Source organism: Lepisma saccharinum, chromosome 15, assembly GCF_977018435.1.
Source record: "Lepisma saccharinum chromosome 15, izLepSacc3.1, whole genome shotgun sequence".
Lineage (NCBI taxonomy): Eukaryota > Metazoa > Arthropoda > Insecta > Zygentoma > Lepismatidae > Lepisma > Lepisma saccharinum.
Window position 1 is genome coordinate 41,611,159 of NC_139243.1, and position 14,642 is coordinate 41,625,800.

The 14,642-nt window shown below is 37.2% G+C and overlaps 1 protein-coding gene across 1 annotated transcript in view; it reads right to left on the reverse strand.

Moving 5' to 3' along the window:
* LOC145999463 (E3 ubiquitin-protein ligase sina-like) overlaps positions 1-14,642 on the reverse strand; it is a 61,946-nt gene that overhangs the window by 29,607 nt on the left and 17,697 nt on the right. The window lies entirely within an intron of this gene.

The following is a 14,642-nucleotide window of genomic DNA, read 5'->3' on the forward strand; positions in this document are numbered from 1 at the left end:
ACTTACCACAGGCTTTGCATATTTTTTTTTGCGTTAGTGGCGTTCGTTCAGTAAAATTTTAGGGAATCAGTTTAGTTACGCATATAGCCATTAGAATTTGATTTTTACATTAGAAGTTCATGTAAACAATGTTAGGGATATTTTGTTTTATATAGATAAATTTTTTCCGTAAAACGTCGCATTTATGCACTTCAGACTAATCACGACCAATAATTTTCAAAGGAACAACAAGACGAAATTTTTTTTTTGCGTTTTTCTCGCAAAATTTTCCCGTTTTTTATAGAGATATTTATAGTAAGTAAATTTTAGGGAAATCGACGTACATTTGGTTTAAATCAGGATAAAGATAAACGAAAATTTTGATAAAATCAGGGAAATTTCTACAAAAGGGCAATTTTAGCACTTTATGCACTTAGAGTAATCAAGATTATTAGCAACATGCCAAGGCTAAGCCTCGGTGATTGGCAGAGGCATGTGCAGCAAAAGTCGCCACGGCATCGTTAGCCTTTCCAAATTTAAACAGTGTGGTTTACCACAAATGTTATAATTTGGGAATTTATTATTATTATTAATATTTATTATTAGGAAATTTAGCTCACTTACCCAATTTGCACCTTATTCGACAATGCAGCACTAAATTAATTACTTCTTACTGATTAAGTTCATGTTAATGTTAGTACAGTAGGTAATAACTATTAATTTGTATTTATATTGTAATATATAGCATAACTATTCTCTATTTATTTTGTTTAGACATACCTCAGGAATTGACACACCATTCTTATATGGGTCAAGTATACCTTTCCGCGGCGGGTCTGTTTACACGGCCAAGTGATTTGAGGTATACGGCGGACTCAAGAAGTTTAGAGTGGATAAATTTCTTTTGTTTAAAGAAAATTTGAAATTGAGAAAGTTTTATTATTTTTATTGTGTTTCAAATTTGAATATCACCTTTTTTAATTCCCTAATGCCATATTTTGTGACCACCTGGAGTTTCAACGAAACTCAGAAGTAGCATTTACTGAAATTTTTGTCTTACATTGCATATTAATGAACCACGGCAAATTGCACCGGCCTATCGTTTATTAGGAGGCCATTAGAGGCTTGTCAAAGCAACTTTTAGCACTCTAATAGCTTGCTTTGCGCAACTCACATTTTATATATTTATTTTATGGGTTCACACCATAATAATTTTTTTGAATTTCAACAGAATTTAGAACATGCTTGCAACACTTACCTTTGTTTATTAATTTTACATTTTGTAATTTTGAAGTGAAATCTATTACTGACAATAAATTATTTCAGTTTATTAGGACACGCAATGGTATTTTAATATCAGGTTCAGGTCAATTTATTGTTATTCAGAATTTGAATAATAATTTGAACACGCACAGATCAATTCAGCTTAACGAAGGGGAATCTTTATTTTTTAATTATCAGGATTTTCGCAAATTATTGTGGATCAACAAATTTTACACACAAGAATTTTAGCTTTCGAACAAGTCAAAATGCAGGAAATTGAGTTATTACCTAATATTCCCAAGAATTTATCTGATTTCACTATTCCCCAATGGACTTCGCTTGAACTTGCTTTAAAGCAACTTAATCAATCAATTAGTAAGAACATTTCATTTCAAGAATTAGTTTTAAACCCTTTGCCCATGTCTATATTAGTTTTTGTTATTTGGAATGTGTTATTAACCGCAACCGTAGGATATTATTTTTATAAGCATCATCAGCTTGCGAAACAGATTCATTTAGAGCAGAGCAGTAATAATTAATAGGTTAAGGCAACACATTAATCATGGACATTAATATTTTAATTACGGTTGGATATTTTATTTAAATTTTTCCTTATTTATTTTCAAAGAGTTATGGCAATTATTTTATCAATTTATTTTAATCATATTTTATTTTTGATGAGACAATTTAATTTAATTTTAAAGAAAAGGCAGTGGAAATTAGTTGGTTTTGTGTACATGCATACTTGAATTATATATACCCATCCTATTGCAATTTCCTTTCTTTGTCATAATTCTCCCTTTATTCAACCTAACCTGTCTATACGGAGCGCCATGGACAAGCAATACCTACACCATCCATGGGCATTTTCATGACGGACATCCGCAGGCAGTCTATTATTACCAGGCAGAAAGACTGAGTATCAGTCTACGAGGGAGACATGCAGATATTTTAAGTACTATTTCAAGAAGAGACTCGTCACCACCAATTTGAGGGAGACATGCAGACATTTCTACTTATTACTACACGGAGACTACCTTTTACAGGAAGGATGTAATCAACCATACATTTCCCAGTATAGCGGACTACACATTATTAACAACACCTAGTGATGGAGCTGGATAAAATTTCCTTCCACACTGTTTGCAGTTCAAACAACAACTTTTCCCCATCTCCCAAGTTCTACGGGTAATTTACCACATTTTTACATTGCCCCATGCAGTCAAGACGACAAGCAATCCAGAAAGAAGAAGAAGCATAGAAAACGTACTTTCTACAAACAGCAGTTCCGGTAACAAACAATAATTACAGAATTGTGCTACAGTGTTTTTACACACACACATGCGAGCTCCTATCATGTGTATCTATTTGGTTATTTAACATGCATTATGGGAAACAATACTTTTCCATAGCCCTTATACTCATTTTCAGTTTTGTGCCATGCATGAGAACCAGTTTTATATGCATTCAAGTTTACATTATACTACAAGGAAGCGACAAGCACCAGTGGTGTCAATTGACCAGTGCATCAATTAGTGCATAATTTTTTTTTACGATGGAATTTTGCACTTTGAATAATAAACGGACATGCAAGCATTAAATAACATAATTATAGCACTTTCGAACATTTTAGAAAGCATGCTTTAGTGCCAATATTTTATGCATATGTTTGTCGCATGCAGGTATTATTGTTATTTTTTTTTCTTTCTTCTCACCAACATGGAATATTGAAAGCGACACATTTGTTCGCAGAACATTTATTTGATATTTAAACTCAAGCACATAGTTTTGTCACTTGGAAGATTATTAATTTTTGTGTGCAGTCATACAAAGGTATTCACCAAGCCATATATATGTATACAGTGTACAGTTTAATGTAGAAGAGAAAATTGAACGCTATAATTAAGTTTTTACCAGCGACAGTTTTCAGTGTAACTCACTATATGCATTGAATATTGTATAATACTACCTTGGAATGTGCAACATAGCCGTGCAAGTTCATATATTCAACGATTTTAGGAGTGCAGTGGCTACGTAGTTCGTAAAACATACGCACTTTGATATGATCAGGTTTTCACACGGACAAAACAGTGTGATATGACAATGTTTTACATGCTTACTTACGTGTACTTACTTGTGCACTTTTTAAGGTTTTTTTTATCTATTTCAAGAGTCTATATTGAGTGGCAATATAAACAAACATTGTGAATTCCGTTCAATCTTGCAAGACGCTCCAGCCGTTGGCCTCGCGGGAGACACAGAGTCGTTACCGCGTGGCGAGGCATCACAGACTCTTGACTAGGAGCAGGTTGATGAGCAATTATACATAATACACATTACGTACACGCACATGTGATACATTAAGAGTTTTCTCGCTTAACGACATGAACTTTTGTGATTTCTAGTCTTATAATAGTATATATTATTGTTTTTTACATCGTATAAACATACGAATTTGTTAGTATTAAGGGTATTATTCATTATAAAGTTTAGGGAATGAAAAATTTCTTTCCTTCAGGATGCAGTAAACAACAGACAGTTATGGTGTATTTCTTCTGTATATTTGGGTTTTTTAAGAAAATATATGGAATTGGCGAACCTGAGTCATGTCAAGCTTTGCGATTTGACTTTAAATTTTCAAAGGAGAAAATTTTTCCTAGGAGGCGCGAACGTATCAATCCCTAAGATTGTATGTTTATTTTATTAAGTCTCTCTGAACGCTTCATGTTGACCAGGGCATTCACTTGTTTTTCTCAGCTGTCTCAAGCCTCTTAGGCATGTTTACAATGCATTGTGTTGTGCCATGCAAACCTCCTGAGCATTCAGGAAACAGGTAACACTTCTGGGTTTGGTGTCAGCGGTTTGCATGGTAGCAATTATAATAAACACGATTCGGCGATTCGGCATCGAGGAAGAGCTCGATGGCCAGGGAATATAGAGGTGAGACAAGCTGGGAAGTGACTGGACTTTGGGAATTGAGTTGGTAGAGAGAGGAGGTCAGCAAGGCAGGAGGTCGATAGTGGAAGCACGCTTTGGTCAGCATTAGAGAGAAGCATACAGAGGACTTCGCTATTTTCATTCAGCTCAGAGACTTCAGTTAGACAGGTAATTATCCTACACCCAGCCATGATACAGGTTCAACGGTTCACAAAATCCAACGAGTTGCCATTGTCTTTTCAGTAGTTTAATTCCTTTTGTGTAATTTGTACCTTTCGCATGCCAAGCAATAACTCGTCATGTCAATGACGAGTGGTCTCATCAAGAGGATGAATGATGATTAGTTTACATCACCCCATCAGTTAACTGGTTCAGATCCCTTCATTCTATAGAATGACACGATATGTGCTCCATATGTGCGTTTATGTGCGCGAAAATTTTCCATTTGTGCGCGCTTAATAAGAACGCAATAAGATGCCAAAATCCGGGGAGCAGGGTAACGCCAGAGGGTGCTCGTTGCTATGTGAAGTACGTATGCATTACGTCATCTGGGAGGATCGGGTTTGACGGTGCTCGTTGTTATGTGCAGTAAGTTTGGGGTACATTTAGCTGCTAACACGTCGCAAAATTCGGAACAAGCAGGTTGTTGATTTTGTAGCGTTCGATTTATTTTTATTGTATTTTTGTACTTGTAGAGTGCAATCATGTCTAATTGTGCTGTAGCAAGCTATGAAAACTATAACCAGAAAACTAAAGGAACTGGCATAAAATATCATAGATTTCCAGTCGATAATTGCGTAAGTAAACAGTGGATTCATGCTTGTAGACGAAATGTAAAAAATGCAAGTGTGCAGTGCCAATTATTGTGAAGAAGACTATGTGCGAGATCTAAAAGCAGAATTTCTGTATTTTCCACCAAAGAACGTGCTGAAGCCAACTGCAGTGCCATCGCTAAAATTACTCCCAATTACTTTAGTACCAAATAATCGAGGAAATTGTGTATTTCTCCTAAATACTTATCTTCACAATATGATTCGGTTGTAGGACGTGTTGATAAGGTTTGCAGAGATGTACGCTACGAAAGACATGCAATAAGGAGACGTTCCCTAAACAGGCTAAAGACTATGATGCCAGAAAAGAGAAAAATATATAGACGAAGGTATATGCACAAACTGCAAGCAATGGTTTCTTTGTTGGAAAACATATTCAATCGTTTACAAAGGAGAAACACACGCCTGCATAATGAAGCAAATAAATTAAAGATTACAAACATCCTCTATCAACCTGCTTTAACTGAATAAAGAAGTTCAAAATCTACAACGTAACCTAACCGACAGTACCACAAGAAAAGTCATCAATATCTTGAAAATGTGTTCAACTAGTGCGAAGTACGTAGTGAGCCTAACTGATTTCTTATGTACATTTTATGTAAGTCGGATTTATAATTATTAACAATTTCATTTAACACAGACCGATGTTGATTGTGATTTGTATGTTCACATTATTGTGAAAAACGTTGTCGAAAATGGGCATTTCGAAGATCGCCTACTAACTTTCACGCTATTCGAAATGAAATTCACTTAGTACATCTTCAATTCGAGTTACATAGCGTTGTATGCACGATGGTAAATATTGCATGAGTGAATATTACACCCATCATTGAAATTTTTGCAACTTTGTTCAATTTTGGTATTTCACAAATATATTGTGAATAATTTTGTACCCTTGTACTCAATATAAACCAATGGATGTTACATTATTTCTTTGTAGTACATTTCTGTCAAAAAGAGCAAGAGCTAAGATTAGTGTAATGCAAGTTACTTCGTTAATGTACAAATGTGTGTCGCATATCAGCCTTGGAGTATATTTTCCGGTTATACAACTCAGACACACATGGAAATGGAAATGGAAAATCTGCAGACAAAGTCCTTTAACGAATAATGATTCGTACAGTTGCACGGTCAATCATTGTGAGTTCATGTAACTTTTCTCCTTTATTGTTTAATTAAACTAAGATATTTTCATCGATATTCTCAAAGCGTTTCATTTACCGTGTGATCATAAATCTATTTCTATAGGCTTGAATTACAAGTATTTCGAGTAGGTTAACTTAGTTAAATTAATACTTGTACACTTTGGCTCGTTTTCTGCACGCGTTTGTATGTAAAGTTCTTAATACGAAAAAATACTTTTTAGAACTATGACAACGATAACTTGCAGCCAAATTTGAACCAGAGAAATTAAAAATACGTATTTGCAAATTATAAACTGGGATTGCCTTTTCAAAGTCTGAAACTACTATCTTACAAACTATTTCGTCATTCTTCCTCCACATAAAACTTTCCAAAAACTTTTTGCATGTGGAACTTTGATCCGTACGTAAATTATTGTACAGTAAATAAATATATGAAGAAGGTTGGGAATTCTTTCGAATTTAGAGTAAGTTTCAAATGCAGAGTAAAATTTTATCTAGATTGTATATGGCTTCTTTCACTTGATAATTTCAAAAATAAAGTTACATTATGGAGAATGGCAAAGATTGTATTTTAAGTATATCAGTATAATTTGAATACTTTCTGATGTTATGTAAAATTTGAAATGTTCCTCGAAATGATCGCAACGTTCTGAATGAATAAGAAGGAACTATTCAGTCAGAAAACTAAATATTAGGCTTTTGTACTGCGTTGTGTTAAATGTTGTAAATAGATTATACAGGACTACTATCGGATTAAAAATTACGGATATTCAAGTTTGGACTCCAATTAAAAGTTAATCAGTAGAACCACATAAAAACGAGTTACATCAAAATTCAGCTTACTCAATTCTGTGTCAATCTATAGTTACCAATTTATTTTTGATTATGCCTTCTATTTTTACCATCGTGAGAACAAAATAGGATTATTTTTTAGTTTGGCAAACTATCGCTCTCTTTGAGATTCTATATATAAAGAACGGGTGATTATATATTATATAATTTATATATTTATTATCCAAACTCTAATATCCATAATTTATAATCCGATAGTACTCCTGTGACGTTCTGTGAGGCCCGTAGTACCTCGGAGGCCTCTGTCGATCTCCTTGGCGTAGTGGTTTATCACATCGCGCTTCGACGCCAGGGCTCCCGGATTCGAATCCAATCGGGTAAGACATTGATTTGTCCTTAATGAGAAAATTAAGAATTTAGTAAATGTGATAGTATATGTGAAAACAAATATTGATTGATTGATTTGCTTCATTTTACTTCTCTTCTTGTGCCACTTTTGGCTAATTTACGAAGATAGGGATGAGTGATGCAATGATGAATGAACACTCACAAACATCCTTGCCCAAGCCAGGATTCGAACCCAAACCTCTGGCGTTGAAGTGCGATTTGCTAACCACTACGCCAATGAGGCCGGCTTGTGGAAACAAAGAAAGAGATCGAAGGAGGGGACTACCTCTTATGGGTTTTCCTTTCATATTTAAAAAAAGACAGAAAAGAAAAAATAAACCAAATCTGTCAATCAATTCTTTCTTTGTAACTCTTTCACTATGCAATTCTTCTTTAGCATGCAACGTTTCTTATTAAAATCATAATACGATTTCTGAAATGATGAAATCTAAAATTCTAATGAGAACACGGACAACCATCTTTGTAATATATCGATCAGGTTTCAGAAACATGAAATTTTACAATACGTTTGCATGTGCAATTTTCCCTCTTTTAAAAGTAGCATGTTTTAATTATGTTACTAATCATTAAAGGAATACCTCAATACCATCCCGAAGTATGATAATTAATATTTACCCCTCAAAGTAATGAAACACTTTCCCTATCTGAAACTCGCATAGAAATGATAGCGGCCGTTTGCTTCGGCCAAGCCCCGAACGAACATAACCGAAGGGGCACCGAGCATAACCGATCCTCCCACATGACGTCACGCGCTCGTGCATGATCGGCAATTTTCGGATTGCGCTACCTTATATATGAAGTTACCTTGGGGTAACGCCTCTCCCAGACTTTCAGATAATGAGCTCAAACTTCGTCCTCCATATGTGCTCCATATATGCGTTTATGTGCGCGAAAACTTTCCATTTGTGCGCGCTTAATAAGAACGCAATAACATGCCAAAATCCGGGGAGCAGGATAACGCCTATCCCCGACTTTCAGATAATGAGCTCAAACTTCGTCCCCCATATGTGCTCCATATATGCGTTTATGTGCGCGAAAAATTTCCATTTGTGCGCGCTTAATAAGAACGCAATAAGATGCCAAAATCCGGGGAGCAGGGTAACGCCTCTCCCCGACTTTCAGATAATGAGCTCAAACTTCGTCCCGCATATGTGCTCCATATGTGCGTTTATGTGCGCGAAAAATTTCCATTTGTGCGCGCTTAATAAGAACGCAATAAGATGCCAAAATCCGGGGAGCAGGATAACGCCTCTCCCCGACTTTCAGATAATGAGCTCAAACTTCGTCCCGCATATGTGCTCCATATGTGCGTTTATGTGCGCGAAAAATTTCCATTTGTGCGCGCTTAATAAGAACGCAATAAGATGCCAAAATCCGGGGAGCAGGATAACGCCTCTCCCCGACTTTCAGATAATGAGCTCAAACTTCGTCCCGCATATGTGTTTCTTAATGCGTTTATGTGCGCGAAAAATTTCCATTTGTGCGAGCTTAATAAGAACGCAATAAGATGCCAAAATCCGGGGAGCAGGATAACGCCTCTCCCCGACTTTCAGATAATGAGCTCAAACTTCGTCCCGCATATGTGCTCCATATGTGCGTTTATGTGCGCGAAAAATTTCCATTTGTGCGCGCTTAATAAGAACGCAATAAGATGCCAAAATCCGGGGAGCAGGATAACGCCTCTCCCCGACTTTCAGATAATGAGCTCAAACTTCGTCCCGCATATGTGCTCCATATGTGCGTTTATGTGCGCGAAAAATTTCCATTTGTGCGCGCTTAATAAGAACGCAATAAGATGCCAAAATCCGGGGAGCAGGGTAACGCCTCTCCCCGACTTTCAGATAATGAGCTCAAACTTCGTCCCGCATATGTGCTCCATATGTGCGTTTATGTGCGCGAAAAATTTCCATTTGTGCGCGCTTAATAAGAACGCAATAAGATGCCAAAATCCGGGGAGCAGGATAACGCCTCTCCCCGACTTTCAGATAATGAGCTCAAACTTCGTCCCGCATATGTGCTCCATATGTGCGTTTATGTGCGCGAAAAATTTCCATTTGTGCGCGCTTAATAAGAACGCAATAAGATGCCAAAATCCGGGGAGCAGGATAACGCCTCTCCCCGACTTTCAGATAATGAGCTCAAACTTCGTCCCGCATATGTGTTTCTTAATGCGTTTATGTGCGCGAAAAATTTCCATTTGTGCGAGCTTAATAAGAACGCAATAAGATGCCAAAATCCGGGGAGCAGGATAACGCCTCTCCCCGACTTTCAGATAATGAGCTCAAACTTCGTCCCGCATATGTGCTCCATATGTGCGTTTATGTGCGCGAAAAATTTCCATTTGTGCGCGCTTAATAAGAACGCAATAAGATGCCAAAATCCGGGGAGCATGATAACGCCTCTCCCCGACTTTCAGATAATGAGCTCAAACTTCGTCCCGCATATGTGCTCCATATGTGCGTTTATGTGCGCGAAAAATTTCCATTTGTGCGCGCTTAATAAGAACGCAATAAGATGCCAAAATCCGGGGAGCAGGATAACGCCTCTCCCCGACTTTCAGATAATGAGCTCAAACTTCGTCCCGCATATGTGTTTCTTAATGCGTTTATGTGCGCGAAAAATTTCCATTTGTGCGAGCTTAATAAGAACGCAATAAGATGCCAAAATCCGGGGAGCAGGATAACGCCTCTCCCCGACTTTCAGATAATGAGCTCAAACTTCGTCCCGCATATGTGTTTCTTAATGCGTTTATGTGCGCGAAAAATTTCCATTTGTGCGAGCTTAATAAGAACGCAATAAGATGCCAAAATCCGGGGAGCAGGATAACGCCTATCCCCGACTTTCAGATAATGAGCTCAAACTTCGTCCCGCATATGTGCTCCATATGTGCGTTTATGTGCGCGAAAAATTTCCATTTGTGCGCGCTTAATAAGAACGCAATAAGATGCCAAAATCCGGGGAGCAGGGTAACGCCTCTCCCCGACTTTCAGATAATGAGCTCAAACTTCGTCCCGCATATGTGCTCCATATGTGCGTTTATGTGCGCGAAAAAATTCCATTTGTGCGCGCTTAATAAGAACGCAATAAGATGCCAAAATCCGGGGAGCAGGGTAACGCCTCTCCCCGACTTTCAGATAATGAGCTCAAACTTCGTCCCGCATATGTGCTCCATATGTGCGTTTATGTGCGCGAAAAATTTCCATTTGTGCGCGCTTAATAAGAACGCAATAAGATGCCAAAATCCGGGGAGCAGGATAACGCCTCTCCCCGACTTTCAGATAATGAGCTCAAACTTCGTCCCGCATATGTGCTCCATATGTGCGTTTATGTGCGCGAAAAATTTCCATTTGTGCGCGCTTAATAAGAACGCAATAAGATGTCATAATCCGCGAAGCAGGGTAACTCTTCTTGTCACATGGCTAGTCGGCCGAACACAATCACTAATGCTATATGGGATACTTCATGGAAGCGACAACAGATGGCAGCGCGCAAAAAGAACAAAAAGAACTGATTGTTGAAATTAGAATATGAGAATGATGATTATATGTATTAAAGCAAATGGGAAATAAGTAAATGCAGATTATAAAAATGTATATAAAGAATAAATAACATAATGTAAATAGGAGATTATGATAATTAAGTAAGCGAACGTAAGTAAATGGCGAGATATCCCTAACAGATAAGTTTTCGGGCGGTATTTTCCAATATGGGCGCCGTATCATAAATTTATTTTTCTGTATCGTGTACGCGTACGTTTGAAATCAAGAGCAGTGAGGCACAATTTCTTTGTCCATTTTTGTTAATTCAATACAGATTTAATCAACATAAGCATTGTACAGTATAGACTTTCTAACATCGAGAACTTTGTCCTCAGAGCAAAATAAACAGTACCATGATTCCACAGCTTCCTTAGGCGATATTTATTCGAATTCAATTGTTTTTCTTCTTTTTGATCCTGTTGGTTTTGAGCAGTTTCCAGTATAAGTTGATGAAGATGCTCTACTAATCCTATCGGTATAATTAATTCTATGGGAATATACAGTATATGCTGTTAGAATTGCGGCAAAGACTATCGATAGCTTCATGCATCTATTTGGGCTTGCAGTATGTAAATTTTGTTTTTTGTATGTTCTTGTCATCTAAAATGTTAAAACAATACTGATCTCAGGTCCCCATGTATTATGTTAAATTACGAGCCCGTTATAGACCATATTCACGATCATTTGGTATTTAACGATAATACATCAAATATACAATAATATGTGTGCAATGTAATTGACAGACATTTACATTACAGTCTCGCATACAACGGACTTATCTTGGCTATTTTACAACTGACCGGAAATCAACCGTCTTCTGCATACCATAGTTAAATACTGGCACCACAAACAATATTTCAGTTTGTTGCTTTCATAAGCTACAATTACAGTACTGCATAGTCATCTCTCGTATTTCTTCCCAACTGCGCTTTTTACGAGCACTTGGCGTTATTACCCCAAGGGACCTTAGTATTTACGATTGGTTGGTTGGTTGATTAAGTGTTTTAAGTCCACTTTATGCACAGTAAGGGTAATCGGGACTGGACCTACAGTTTAAAGTGGGATCCGAAGCTATATGTGCCTCCACCGGACATCGAACCCGGGGCCCCTTAAATACAAGGCGACGACGCTACCACTGCACTATTGGGGTGGCACTTTAGTATTTACGAATAGCGGTAATTATGTAAATGTATCAAGTCGACGCACAAGCTTCTTCTTTTTTTTTTTGTAAAACTTTGACGACCTATTTAGCAACTGTTATCACTGTAAGAATATGTATTTAATACATGCAATTATTACTGCACAAATGTTTGTGTATCTTTAAACCCTTCAGGAGAAAAAGGAAGAAACAGACTACGACGACCAGGTGGAAATACGTGTTTTTTTAATAATAATTTAATGATTAAAAGGCAAATAGCTGTATGAGAAATAAACCATCCTTTTCACAAGTAATTGTGAGTGTTGACAATTGGTTGAGCATGTATAGGAGGAGCTAGGAATAATTAGTAGGAAACTGAGTAGTCACACAATGAGAAGCGGTTTTAACCTCCTGGGAATAATATTTGACCATTTCCTTTCATTGCCTTGATTTCACTTACCTTTTCACACCAAGCTAATAACTCGAAGGAAAGGGTTTGCAGCACCGGTATATTCCTTCCATTATTTACCATCCCTTTTCTTTTGTTATATGCCGTCCTACCTATCGACCTTATGCCATCCTCCGTGGTGCCTTATTTAGAAATATCCATTGTTCTTAATGGGTGGTTTCAGGCACATCTTACGCAGTAGACGCCGTTAACGGCCGTGATGTGCAACAAAGCTTTCCTCTCGGTTCCAGCTGTGTAAAGGTGTTCACAAGTGTCGACTTCTGCCGGACCCTGTGGGCGAGTGGTTAGCACATCGCACTGCGACGCCAAAGGGCCCGGGTTGGATTCCCGCTCGGGCTTGGTTGTTTGTGAATGTCCGTTCATCAATTTCATCATTTCATCACTTATCCCCATCTTCGCAAATTAGCTAGAGGCAAAAAACGCGAAGTAAAATAAACTAAATCAATCAATCCATCAATCACGTGTCGCCTTCTGCCGTGAAGCAGCTGTAAAAGCATTAATTGACTGCATAGAATGAGATTCTGTTATAATTGTAATTTTACCATTAATGGAGGTAGTTTGTCTTGTAAAACTCAGGGACGTGCGGTGAGATTTGGGATTAGGCAAGCGACTAAATATGATTCCATTTCAACAATAATACGAATAACCATAGCTGCTATTATGATATTACAATACATACCTAGGTATGCAAGTTCGAACCTGCTTTTCAAAGTAGCCTGGTTGAAATCATTAACAACTCTTACGATTATGTAGTGGTTATTCCTGTTTTATTGTGTAATGATTGGTGTCTCTAACCCTACCAACTACACAGGGACTCCGGCAGAAATTTTGGACCGAGTGCGCAGAAGCTGTATACAGTACTGATAAATTAGGGTGGGCATTTATAAAAATGAGGTTTACAAGTTATATTTCATCACTCCTGCCCATCGTTCACTTTCGATTTTCTTCTTACATCTTTCTCTTTCTTCTTTTCCTCTTTACTCCTTTATGATTCCTTATTTTTCTTTCATTTTCATCTTGTGTTACCTCTCTCTCTCTCTCTCTCTCTCTTTCTCTCACACACACACACTCATTCAATTCTTGAAGTCTTTATCTTACTGACTATCTTGTCCACATACATCTCTATTTCTCTATCGTTTTCTCTTCCTTCCATAATCTATCTCCGATCTTTCTTTTGCTTTCCTTTGCTTTGTCTCCGATGGACCGTACTTGAAAGAAAGAGTTATGTAATAGTAAACACACTATTAACAAGGCACATACTGTATTTTGTATATTCGGTGACAGTAATGGAAAGTGGGGTTCAAACAGTAGCGAAGAATTAAATTATTTTGTTCATAATTCAATTGCATGCACTTTAATATACGTATAGTCCTCATCATGAGTTTTAAACTCAAGGAAGTGCTGATTACTGGCTGAGGGTTAATGAACACTTTTCTTGGCTTACAAGTTCTTTGTAACTGACAAATGACTGGATTATACTGTACTTAATAACGGCCATGATCCCATTTGGGGATCACACAAATGTTGCTTCACTGAGAATAATATATTTACAATTTTTTTCTTCTGCACACATGGACACATCATTGAAGGTTTTTCTTGCATGACAAAACAAAAAAATAGTTAAAATATAAATTTTAAATATATTTATAGATACAGTTATGTTCAAAAATGCAATTTTTTCATCAGTCAATTTTTCTCATTTTAAAAATTACTTTTAAATGTAGTTGTGTAAAGTTTTTGATTTTGATTTTTTTAACATAGCATGCTTATTCTTTCTATATTTCACCTTCATCAAGATCTTCATGTATATGAGACGCCATTTTGTTCTACAGCGTTATTTGTCATGATCCCCAATTGGGGAACATGGGCATTGCCATGTAAAAAAATAACTTTTCTGTGGATGTAAATTTCCCTTTAGTATAACAATAAGAGTTTGGTATTTTATTTCAATAAAAAAGAACTACCTAGCAAAATGAACATTCCTCCCCACAGTAAGCATAATGGACTCTCATAAAATCATCTATACTCTGTCCCGTATATCTTTGGAGCAAGGCCGAGAAGAGGGAAGAAACCTAGTGGGCAGAACAAAGAAGTACACGCTGTTGCGAAGGCTGGTAACTGCAGTCGCTTTCCTCCCCTCCA